Here is a 13,318-nt window from a genome sequence, read left to right on the forward strand (position 1 = left end):
TGGGTTAGCCCAGTGATGGGTATTAAGGAAGGCACGTACTGCATGGAGCACTGGGTGTTATAAGAGAACAATGGATCATGGATCACCACATCAAAAACTAATGATGTATTGTATGGTGACTAACATAACATAATAATAAAAAAATAAAAAAATAAAAAAATAATAAATAAATAAATAAAAGAAAACTTTCAATGATTTCCCATTACTTAGAGAAACAATCTAGAATAGTCTAGATTTAGTCTCCCATCCAAGTTCTAGCACTAGCTACTTCTATCTTTGCAGTGTTTTTGGTTCCCCTCCTTTGGCTTTGGTCAAACTCACTATTTCTTGTTCCCAGTTTGTGCTTTCTTAGGTCCATGCTCCTTATTATACTGCCTTTATTTCTGGAATACTATTCTCCACATATTCAAATCCTGTCCATATCACTTTATTGAAATTACAGTTTCAAAAATCATAACCATTTCTTTACCAAGTAGAATAACTTAAAGCTCATCTAAAATGTTTATTCTTTTGAACTCCAAAAACCTAGAAGAGAGCACAGGCAGTAATTTCTCTGACATTGGCCATAGCAACATTTTTCTAGAAATGTTTCCTAAGGCAAGGGAAGCAAAACCAAATTACACTGAGTAACTTCTTTCTTGTGACTTTGGTCACTTTCTACCTTGCATAACACTGGTTAATATGCATTAATCTTCTGTACTAGAACTTATTGCTTATTTAATCTTTGTATCTCCCACCATCTTCCACATTGCCTTGCAAAGAGTAGTCGCTCAAGAAATAAGAGGTTTCTGAGTGGTAATCCTTGAAATTATTAGAAATTCCCATTGTAAAATATATACTTGAAATTATCTAGGAAAGAATTAGAATCGATAGATAAGAGCTCAAGTTTAACACTTCGGAGGGAATGCTCTCTAACAGGTTCTGCAAGGTAACTTTGAGATGTCTAGATTTAGCCTTCCCTCTCTTACCTAGAAGAGGATGTGGGTATAGTTCTTTGCCAGTTGTGATGGCAAGTAGACAATTTAAGTTAATCACTTAGGCTTTTGTGATTTTTTGCACATTTCATATGAAGAGCTTACACTAGAAAATGTTTAAAGTTTTTATCAACTTGATTAGAAGACAAAAATTCAGAACTATATTAAACATTGATGAAAAATTGAAGATGACACAAACAAATGGAAAGATATTCCATGCTCATGGATTGGAAGAAAAATATTGTTAAAATGCCCATACTATCCAATCTATAGAATTAATGCTATCCCTATCAAAATACCAACAGCATTTTTTCACAGAACTAGAACAAATAATCCTAAAATTTGTATGGAACCACAAGAGACGCCAAATAACTAAAGCCATGTTGAAAAGGAACAAGACTGGGGATATTACAATCTCAGATTTCAAGATACACTACAAAACTGTAATAATCAAGACAGTATGGTACTGGCACAAAAATAGACATATAGATCTATGGAACAGAATAGAGAGCCCAGAAATAAACCCACACTTATATGGTCAATTAACCTTTGACAAAGGAAGCAAAATATGCAATAGGATAAAGACAGTCTCTTTACTAAATGGTGCTGGAAAAACTGGACAGCTGCATGCAAAAGAATAAACTGAGGAACTTTCTTACATCATATACAAAAATAAATTCAAAATGGATTAAAGATCTAAATGTGAGACCTGAAACCATAAAAAACCTAGAAGACAGCACAGGCAGTAATTTCTCTGACATTGGCCGTAGCAACATTTTTCTAGAAATGTTTCCTAAGGCAAGGGAAACAAAACCAAATTAAACTATTGGGGCCACATCAAAATAAAAAGCTTCTAACTGAGGGTTCTAGAGGGGAGGGGGGTAGGGGGATGGGCTAGCCTGGTGATGGGTATTAAAGAGGGCACATACTGCATGGAGCACTGGGTGTTATATGCAAACAATGAATCATGGAACACTACATCAAAAACTAATGATGTAATATATAGTGATTAACATAACATAAAAAAAAAAAGAAACTTCCACACTTAGTCCTCACCTAAAAAGTGCATTAAAGTTCTTACCAACTACAAGTCCAAAATAAATAAATAAATAAATAAATAAAAATTAAAAAGCTTCTGCACAGGAAAAGAAATAGTTAACAAAACAAAAGCAGCCTATTGAATGGAAGAAGATATTTGGAAATGACATATCTGATAAGAGATTAGTATCTAAAATATATAAAGAACTTATACAACTGAACACCCCCAAAAACAAGTAATCTGATTAAAAATGGGCAGATGACATGAATAGACATTCTTCCAAAGAAGACATATAGAAGGCCAACATACACAGTGTGGAGGTTCCTCAAAAAATTAAAAATAAAATTACCATATGATCCAGTAATTCCACTACTGGGTATTTACCTAAAGAATATGAAAACACTAATTCAAAAAGAAATATGCACCCCTATGGTGATTGCAGCATTATTTATAATAGCCAGATAATGGAAGGAACCCAGTGCCCATCCATAAATTAATGGATAAAGAAGATGTAGTGTGTGTGTACACACACACACACACACACACACACACACACACTGGAATATTACTCAGCCATAAAAAAGAATGAAATCTTGCCATTTGCAACAACATGGATGGATCTAGAGGGTATAATGCTAAGTAAAATAAGTCAGAGAAAGACAAATGCCATATGATTTCACTTATATGTGGAATTTAAGAAACAAAACAAATGAACAAAGAAAAAAGAACAAACAAAAGAACAGACTTAAACATAGAGAACAAATTGGTGGTTATCAATGGGGAGGTGGGTGGAGGAAGGGTGAAATAGGTAAAGGGGATTAAGAATATACTTGTAATGAGCACTGAATAATGTACAGAATTGTTGAATCATTATATTGTACACCTGAAACTAATACAACAGTGTATGTTAATTATAATGGAATTAAAATTTTTAAAAAGTAATGGAGCCTGGTGCCACCTAATGTTAAAGAAATGCCATCACCAGTAGTATACAGACTGGCTCTAAGAGCCACCTGTTGAAAAAGCTGAGGAATAATGACAATTCAGTCAACAAATTTCGGGAGAAACTTAATTGACCCAAAAGCCCTTTTCAATTCCACTACTAGTTTTCATGAACAAATTGTTATTTATATTGTAACGTTTACTGTATGTTACTGTAATATTTTCCTTTTGTGAGAAACTATCAAAACGCATATTCAATAATAACACATGAATAAAAACAAAAAAATTCATAACACTGCTGGAGAAGTTTGATGGAGTCAATTCCTTATCTATCCTTATTTATATTTAAACTATACAAAATTTCAGACCTCAACACTGTTGGAGAAGTTTGATGGGAGTCCATCCTTATCTATATTTAAACTATGAAGTAAAGTTCAACCCTTATCTATATTTAAACTATGAAGTAAATTTCTACAATGAAATCAGGGCATTGTTAAAGTTACAAGTTTAATAGGTAAATCAAGGTGAGTATGAGAACTTTAATGGATATGAAAATGAAGATGCCTCATTTCAAAGGCATATTCATCAAGAGGTAACTTTTCATAAGGAGGAAATTTTATCATATATTTCCAATCAGGATCTGTTCTCAAAGAACTCTGCCCAATATTATGCCATTCTCTCTTGATTACTAAAATAGTACTCATCTTGATTAATAGATATTTAATAAACAATGATTTATTTCCTTCAAAGGAAATTAGTCAGATATTTGGCTCAATAAATAATTTTTATGATTTCCTAAATTGCTCTTGATAATTATTTATTTATCAGCAATCTTTTCATTTTGTCCCATTATTCTTAGGATACCTTCCAAGACCCTAAAATGGCCTTACACTCTTGCCAGCAATTTTCATTCTTCAAACCAACTGACTTTTGATTTTTTTCAAAGGGTCATGCCTACAGTAGTTTAAAAACATGACCCTATAATTTTTTGATCACCCTCCGATTGAGAGGTGTGTTTTCTGTCCCCTTCCCATGAATCTGGGCTGACTTGTATTGCTTTGACCAATAGAGTTTGATTTAAATAATACAGTGAGGTCATAAAAGGCTATGTGCTTAAGATTGGTTCTCTTGAAACACTTGGTTTTAGAATACTCACTTGTGGAACATTTCCTCTCAGAACCTACCTGCCGTGCTGTGAAGCCCAGGCCACATGGAGAGACCTGTATCCCTACGAGCCCCCAATCAAGAACCACTCAGCTAAGCCTAATCAACCTACAAAACTGTAAGAGATAATAATAATTTGTTTTTTGCTGCTACATTTTGTAGCAGTATCATATATATATGATATATCATATATCATATATCAAGATACAGTATCTTGAATAATCTCCTTTCCCACCACAGGCTTTCAAAAGATCTTTTTCTCTTGCTGAATGGCTTTCTCTGACCCCCCATCCCATGCTCTCCCACTTTTTTGCATGGCTAACTCCTATTGATTTTTCTAATCAAGCTTAATATTTACTTATTCAGCAAATTTTCTCTGACCATCTGTCTTGGGCTCTTTCTCCCTCTTATCATTTCACACACTCTGAAGTTCTTGAATGTGGTAGTAAAGTCCAAGTTGGGGAGTGATTCTACATGTCATCACTCCTTTTAAACTCCATGGATCCAATCGTCCCATACCTTAATATAAGGGAAGTTCTGGGGTTATTAATAATAATGAAGTCCTTTTGAGAGGGACATGAAAAAAGTTCAGTCCAGTCTGATAATCCAGGTCAGTTAGTGAAATATTAAAACTAAAATGCCATTCAAAGTTGAAACTGTCTCTTCTCTTAGCTTAGGCTTGTCTCTGGCTGGGAGGCCTACAAAAGGGGAGGGGACTTAGTCGGCTTCTCTCTGCCCTCAGTCACTTTCTCCTACATGGATAGAGACTTTCTGGCCCTCTGTGGTCAAACCGTGGGAAGAGTAGGTTAGGGAGAAGGACGGTATAATGTGGCTGGTACCATTGTCCTCAGACCTTGGGGCATGCAGCCCAAGCACAATTGTTGGTTCTTTCTCTTTTAAAAGCCACTTTTGAAAGTTTCTCAGAGACCCTCCCTCGGCAGACCTTCAGGCTATATTACTTTTAACAAGTGAAATCAATGTCTCTCCTTTAGCTATGTGCTTACCACTCCCCCTCAGTCCCTGGGCTCCTGGTAAGGTGATTTCTCTCTGTTGGGGTCATATTGCTCTCAGGTTGTTCAGAAGCTTTCTCTCATTCTCTCTCTCTCTCTTTTTAAACCAGGACTCCAGGTCAGCTCCTGTAAGACAGACATTTGGAGACATTTAGTCCCCAAGAAACAAGAACAACTAAGTCCCTTTCAACTCAACCTGGGGTCTCACTGCTTCATGCTTCAGGCTCATCTGGCCAACCCCTTTTATTGTCAGACTTTTCAAGGGTGAGTCAAATATTCTTCCACAGATTTCTCAAATGCCAGGGGACACATGGCAAGCTCCCTCAGTAAAACCCTTCTCTACTGGCAAGCTCCCTCCTCACCACAGTTGGTGGGACTTGGGGAAAACCTGTAAGCCTGCAGCATCTCTCCCCAGAGGTGTCTCTCTCCTAGTTTTCAAACTCTGATTAATCCCAAAGCATTTATGTATCTTTGTGGAGAGTGAGACCCTGAAAGTCCCAAGATAGGTTTTTAGACCCACTTTCTGCAAATCCTGCACAGGCATCTAATATCTCAATTTGGAATGTGGAGCTTCTGATTAAACTGAGATGACAGGGTAAGTTATATTTAAATCCTGTTAAACACTGAATTGTAATAATTTTTGTTTATCATCTTCCTCCCCTGGATTAGTTAAAACCCACAAGAGCAGTAATCTTGTCTGACTTCCCTCATAGTACACCACTGTTTAACACAGTGCATACTATATGGTGAAACGCTCAATGAGTACTTATTGAATAAATAAGCAAGTTATGCAGTTGACTTTTCATCCTGTATGAACTGATCTTTTAAGTCTGGTTATCCACAGTCCTCATTTTTTAGATGTAACCATGTAGATATACATATAATTATTAAGTTGTGTGCTTCACTGTTTCCTTTTTAAGTAGCCTGCATGAGATACATTCTAGGAAGCAGGGATTGTGCCTATATAATTCTTTTTACTGTATGTAGCCCTGTATCATTTCCTGCACTAACAGGAGCTCAGTACATGCTTTCCTGGGGATGGCAGGAAGAAAGATGGCACACTGCACAGGAGGGGTTGAGGAGGACACTGGAGAGCAGTTAAAAGGAGGACAACCCTCAGGTTACGGGGAAATTATGTCAAAGACTTCATCTCTTTGATGGTCATAGCTTGCTTCTGCAAGAATTCTTGTCATAATAAATTTCAATATTACATTTGTTTCTTGTGATGAGTTGAAGAGAGTGCTCAGATGATGTGTCCTTTTGAGAGTCACACTTCCAGTGTAGCTAACATAAAACTAAGAAGATAATTTGTTTCAGGGACCCCAGGAAGAAGCAGACTTTTAGTTCAGCTTCTTCCTCCAAGGCTGCCCCCTGGCCTTCCAGGAACCACACGTTTGGGGCGTTACCTGGCTTTTGATATGTGAGAATAATGGCTTCCTAGGTTTGTGCCTCATTCCTCTGGGCTGTTTTCTTCTGAATCACTGTCAAAATACCTATTGAATTGATTTGTGCTGTTGGGATAATGAGTCATAACTTCCAGGTAAGTTATTTCCATTTTAACACCTGGACTTCTAAGACCTTATTCTTAATTTTTTTCTTATCTTTCTCCCTCTTGCCTGCCTTTCTTTCTTTCTTAATATAGTCTTTGAATACCTCAGCTGGTGCCAGGCATTCCAATAGGCCCTGGGAATGCACACCACACCTCTGCCCTCTTGGAAGTCATGTGGAACATGGGCTTCCACTAAAAACACAACACAAATCATTTTCTCTAATGTGGAAACATGACATATTTCATTTCTGAGTCCATGAACAATACCCCTCATTAATTAATTGTGCTATTGCTTGCTCATTTGGCAAGAAATATAAAATCTATTCACCATATTTGTCCCAATACTCTAATCATGGAATATGTCATTGCTATAAAGATGGAAACATATTTTGACTAGGAGAATAGCTTGGAGCCCCTCAAATTACATTACTTTGACACTCATAGAGTTAGTCTAGGAGTTGTCTCCCAGGGGTGAATAAATCAATTTTCCCTGCCTTGTTGTCCCCAGTTGTGCTCACCTCAAGTAACTCTATTAGTCTAAGTTCAGGTTTATGGCAAATATGCTAAACATATGTCCCACAGCCTCCTTTGAGAGGACATACCTGTAAGCCTAAGTGCCTGCCTATCCTGCCCATCAGTGTCACAGCCCAAAGGCGGTTCTTTTCTCATGTTCCCTCTTTGCTTTTATGAAGAATTAGTTCCACACAGATGTATATTTCTGCATTAAAAAATTCCCAGTGGTTTTTTCTCCTCACAGAAAGGTTTGGACTTTTATCTCAGTCAGTTTTCCTTTATTTCACATGTGGTCTTTTATCCTTACCTTCTAAAGTAGTAAAAAAAAAAAAAATGTGTCTGTAAGTAATATCAGCATATAATGATTCATTTCTCCAAAATTAGCATACTAATTTGATAATGCACTCTTTCCCACATTAGCATTTGGCTTTCCTTCCTTTATGAAAGAGAATTGCCTTGTGAACATGTTAAACGAGACTAACTAGTCTTGTGTCTGTCTCCTGGGATTGGTATTGACTCAGCAACAAAAACAAACATAAAAGTATAATGCAAAGAGTTGAAGATAATTTAAACTAAGTAAAATAATAAGTTCTAGTTAATAAAAGGAAAACATATATTTGCTTAAAATGAGTTACATTGACTTTGTTCCATCATATTTCTATCAATTTCATACCTGTACCTCCTGCCCAATAAAACTGAAACAATTAAAAAAAAATAATGTATTGTTCAACAGTTAACTGTCTGCTATATAAGATTTTTCTTTTGAAAAATAAACTTATTTAGATTATTTATTTATTGTTAGTTATTTTTGCTTTTAAAATTACCCACTATATATCTGACTACATATTAATTAATCAGTGAATTAATAAATTCTCCCTTCTGGCCCTTTTTGGTTATTTCTCTTCTTTCTAATGTTTTCACTATAAAAAGTGAACTGAAACAGTGGGAAATTATAACAGCATATTTTATAGTTTATAATAGCAAGTTGGCAAATGTTTTTGCTGTAATAAGTATTGAAATAAGTATGATGAGAGGCAGTATTTTTTAATGCAAAATTACACATTCAAATGTTCAAAGGGGACAGGTAAGTGGCAAAAAAAAGAACTAATTGTTGCCAGATCTCCCAACTTTTAAAAAGAAGTTAAAATTTGCTTTTATAAATGTTCTCCTGGTTTTTAAATCTTGGAAATTAATTTTTAAAAAGTACTATGCTCTTCTGCACTGCCTGGGCTAAACTAAAACAATTCTGCGCAACCCCTGGAGGATATTAGGGACTTCCTGTGTGATAAGTGAGAATGTGGGTTTTGTAGTTAGCCGGGGGTTCAGTTCACAAATACTACTGTGAGATATTGATCAGGTGACTAAACCATACTGGGCTTTATTTTCTTGCATGTCACATGGGGATAATAATTATACCTCTCTCATAGTATTTTGGCTTCTGGGGGGATAGAAGTGAGGGAAGATCCAAGGAGCCCAGAAACTCAAGAGTCAAACTCAGAGTTCACTGCTTTACTTTTTGTTTCAAAGCGACCATCTTACATTTATTCAGGGGAAAACAAATTTTACAAAGAACAAGTGAGTCAAGCAGTCCTTAACATTCTGTCTCTGAACTCAGCCTTTGATGTGTCCTCACTCCTGCCCTCTTATCTCTCTCAGTTCTCCTAAACCCTTATAATCTGTGTAAGCTGGGATGGCCAGCACACTGTATCTCATTCCACATGTTCTTACAATGTGATGCTGATGCTTTTCCCATCAAGGGGGCTCTGTCCCCTCTCCTTGAATGTAAGTAAAATGCTGTTACTGTCTCAGTGATGAAAGATAGCAGAAGTGCCATTATGTGTCGTCCAAAATCGGACCTTCAAAGTGCCATGCACTTTTGCCTTGTTCTTTTGGTACACTCATTCTTGGAACTCAGTAGCCCTGCTGTAAGGAAACTCAGATGTATTTGTTTCTTGGGACTGCCATAACAAAGTATCACAAGGGGAGTGGCTTAGAAACAACAGTAATTTATCATCTCACTAATCTGGAGCCTAGAAGTTTGAAATCAAGGTGTTGGCAGGGCCATGCTCCCTCTGAAACCTGTACAAAAGAATCATTCCTTGCCTCTTCCTAGCTTCTGGTGGTTTGCTGGCGTTTTTGGACATTCTTTGGCTCATAGCTGTATCACTCCAACCCTCCATCTTCGCGTGACATTCTCCATTTGTCTCTGCATTGTCTTCCTTCTGCATATCTGTCTCTGTGTCCAAATTTCCCCTTTTATATAAGACACCAGTCACATTGGATTCAGGCCCACCCATATGACCTCATTTTAACTTGATTACCTAATTAAAAATCTCATTTCCAAGTAAGGTCACATTCTGAGGTACTGGCAGTTAGGACATCAACGAATCTTTTTAGGGGCACAATTCAACCTGTAACAAGAGGTCACAAGTAGGCACCCCATGTTGACTGAGATCCCATCTGGAAGCCAGCACGATGGCCAGTCATGTAAGTGGAAAAACCTTTCAGATGATTCCAGGCCCAGCCATCATCTGACTGCAACTATGTGATAATGCTGAGCAAGAATTTGCCTAGGTGAGTACAGTCAACCCCCCCAACCACGGGACGTAATAATATAGTGATTATTATTGTGTTAAGTTACTGAGTTTAAGGGCCATATAGCAATAACTAACTGGAGCATAAGTCACAGTGAGATAGAAAGGAAGTTTTCTTTCCACGGGGCCAATATATCCCGTAGTTGCAATATTTTATAGGACCTGTGGCAGGATCGGGCCCTATCTGCCTTCTGCCTAGGCCAGCTCCGGCATTTTTCAAGATGAACATCATAAAGTCTTACCCTTTTTAGATACCGGAAGCCTACCTCTCACCTTTTACCAACAATTCTTTCACTCCCTGTATGCAACACTTAATAGACAACTTTCTTTAGGTCCTGCCTTGGCAAATATGGTGCATATTCTCTTGCTACTTCTTGTAATGGAACACTTTTCTCAAGAAATTTCTGTTATTTTTGATGGACACAGAAGCCAAAAGAAGTTTGGAATTTCAGTCAAAACTAACATATCTTTCCTTAAAAATGCTAACTTAGTTTTCAACCATAAACGTTAGAAGTGGAAAGGAACAAAATGTTGATGCTGAATGTAATATATTGTTACCAATGTTTTCAAATTTATCTTTTATTTTTATCAAAATAATTCATATGCAGAATTTGGAAACCATATTATTTTACATGTCTTAAAGTGAAAAAAGGCATCTATAACCTGACTGCAATTCCTGCCTTCCCCAACCATCAGCCACTTCAACTCTTTTAACTGTTTTTCTGGATTTACTTTTATATTTCTAAACAAACATAGGAGAAAATCTGGATGCTTTGGGGTTGGCAGTGACTTTTTAGATATAATGCCAATGGCATGATCCATAAAGGAAGAACTGATAAGCTGAACTTCATTAAAAATAATATTTCTGCTTGCAAGATACAGCTGATTTCTATTTTTTCCCCAAGATTTTTAAGTTCAAGTTAGATAACATATTGTATAGCATTGGTTTCAAGAGTAGAATTTAGTGATTCATCACTTAAATATAACTAACCCATATAACAATCCATGCTTGTCACAAGTGTCCTCCTTAATGGTAATCCCCCACTTAGCCTTTCCCCCCACCCACCTCCCTCCAGCACCCCTCAGTTTGTTCTCTATAGTTAAGAGTCTGTTATGGTTTGCTTCCCTCTCTGTTTTTATCTTATTTTATTTTTCCTTCACTTCCCCTATGTCCATCTGTTTGGTTTCTTAAATTCCATGTATGCGTGAAGTCATGTAGTATTTGTCTTTCTCTGACTGACTTATTTCAGTTAGCATAATACACTCTAGTTCCATCCACATCATTGCAAATGGCAAGATTTCATTCGTTTTGATGGTTGAGTAATATTCAATTGTGTATGTATACCCCTTCTTTATCAATTTATCAGTTGATGAACACTTGGGCTCTTTCCATGACTTGGCTATTGTTGATAGTGCTACTATAAACATTGGGGTGCATGTGCCCTTTGAATCAGTATTTTTGCTTCCTTTGGATAGGTACCTAATAGTGCAATTGCTGGATCTGCTGGATCTTAGGGTAGTTCTATTTTTAACTTTTTGAGAAACCTCCATACTGTTTTCCAGAGTATGGCTGCACCAGTTTACATTCCCACTAACAGTGCAATATGGTTCCCTTTTCTCCTTTCTCAGCAACCTCACCAACATTTGTTGTTTCCTGAGTTAATTTTAGCCATTCTGACTGGTGTGAGATGGTATCTCATCATGGTTGATTTGTATTTCCCTGATGATGAGACATGTTGAGCATCTTTTCATATGTTATTAGCCATCTGTATGTCTTCTTTAGAGAAATGGCTGTTCACATCTTCTGCCCATTTCTTAACTGGATTATTCTTTTTTTTTAAAGATTTTATTTATTTATTTGACAGAGAGAGACACAGTGAGAGAGGGAACACAAGCAGGGGGAGTGGAAGAGGGAGAAGCAGGCTTCCCACCGAGCAGGGAGCCCGATGTGGGGCTCGATCCCAGGACCCTGAGATCATGACCTGAGCTGAAGGCAGACGCTTAATGGCTGAGCCACCCAGGCGCCCCTGGATTATTCATTTTTTGGGTGTTGAGTTTGATAAATTCTTTATAGATTTTGGATACTAGCCCTTTTTCTGATATGTCATTGCAAATATCTTCTATTCTGTAGGTTGCCTTTTAGTTTTGTTGATTATTTCTTTTGCTGTGCAGAAGCTTTTTATCTTGGTGAAGTCCCAATATATCATTTTTGCTTTTGTTTCCCTTGCCTCCAGAGATGTGTCTAGTTCAAAGTTGCTACAGCCAATGTCAAAGAGGTTGCTGCCCATGTTCTCCTCTAGGATTCTGATGGTTTCCTGTCTCACACTTAGGTCTTTAATCCATTTTGAATTTATTTTTGTGTATGGTGTAAGAAAGTGGTCCAGTTTCATTCTTCTATATGTTGCTCTCCAGTTTTCCCAACACCATTTGTTGAAGAGACTATCTTGTTTCCATTGGATATTTTTTCCTGCTTTGTCGAAGATTAGTTGACCATATATTTGTGGGTTTTCTATTTTGTTCCTTTGATCTATGTGTCTGTTTTTGTGCCAGTACCATACTGTCTTATTGATTATAGCTTTGTAATACAGCTTGAAGTCCAGAATTGTGATGCCTCCAGCTTTGGTTTTCTTTTTCAACATTCCTTTGGCTATTCAAGGTCTTTTCTGGTTCCATACAGATTTTAGGATTGTTTATTCTAGATCTGTGAAAAATGCTGGTGGTATTTTGAAAGAGATTACAATGAATGGGTAGATTGCTTTGGGTAGTTTAGACATTTTAACAATATTTGTTCTTGTAATCCATGTTCATGGAATGCTTTTCCATTTCTCTGTGTCTTCTTCAATTTCTTTTAGAAATATTCTATAGTTTTCAGATTATAGATCTTTTACTTCTTTGGTTAGGTTTATTCCTAGGTATTTTATGGGCTTTGTTACAATTATAAATGGCATGGATTCCTTGATTTATCTTTCTGCTGCTTCATTATTGGTGTATAGAAATGCAACAGATTTCTGTACATTGATTTTATATCCTGTGACTTTGCTGAATTCATATATCAGTTCTAGCAAGTTTTGGATGGAAGGTAATGGATTTTCTACACAGAGTATCATGTTGTCTGCAAAGACTGAAAGTTTGACTTCTTCCTTACTGATTTGGGTGCCTTTTATTTCTTTTTGTTGTCTGATTGCTGAGGCTAGGACTTCCAGTACTACGTTGAACAATAGTGGTGAGAGTGGACAGCCCCATCATGTACCTGACCTTAGGGGAAAAGCTCTGTTTTTCCCATTGAGGATAATATTAGCTGTTGGTCTTTCATATATAGCCTTTATGATGTTGAGGTATGTTCCTTCTATCCCTACTTTCTTGAGGGTTTTTATCAAGAAAGAATGTTGTATTTTGTCAAATGTTTTTTTCTGCATCTATTGACAGGATCATAAGGTTCTTACCCTTTCTTTTATTAATGTGATGTATCAAGTTGATTGATTTGCAGATATTGACCCACCCCCGCAGCCCAGGAATAAATCCCACTTGATCCT

The 13,318-nt window shown here is 36.8% G+C and overlaps 1 long non-coding RNA gene across 1 annotated transcript; it reads left to right on the forward strand.

Moving 5' to 3' along the window:
• Positions 1-3,999: 3,999 nt before the first annotated feature.
• On the forward strand, positions 4,000-7,617 carry LOC145717272 (uncharacterized). Its single transcript, XR_014140377.1, has 3 exons — positions 4,000-4,237; positions 5,240-5,393; positions 6,447-7,617. It is a non-coding gene; the product is annotated as an uncharacterized LOC145717272 (long non-coding RNA).
• Positions 7,618-13,318: the final 5,701 nt, after the last annotated feature.

Source organism: Leptonychotes weddellii, chromosome 1 (genome assembly GCF_054177405.1).
Source record: "Leptonychotes weddellii isolate Sample4059 chromosome 1, ASM5417740v2, whole genome shotgun sequence".
NCBI classification, from domain to species: domain Eukaryota; kingdom Metazoa; phylum Chordata; class Mammalia; order Carnivora; family Phocidae; genus Leptonychotes; species Leptonychotes weddellii.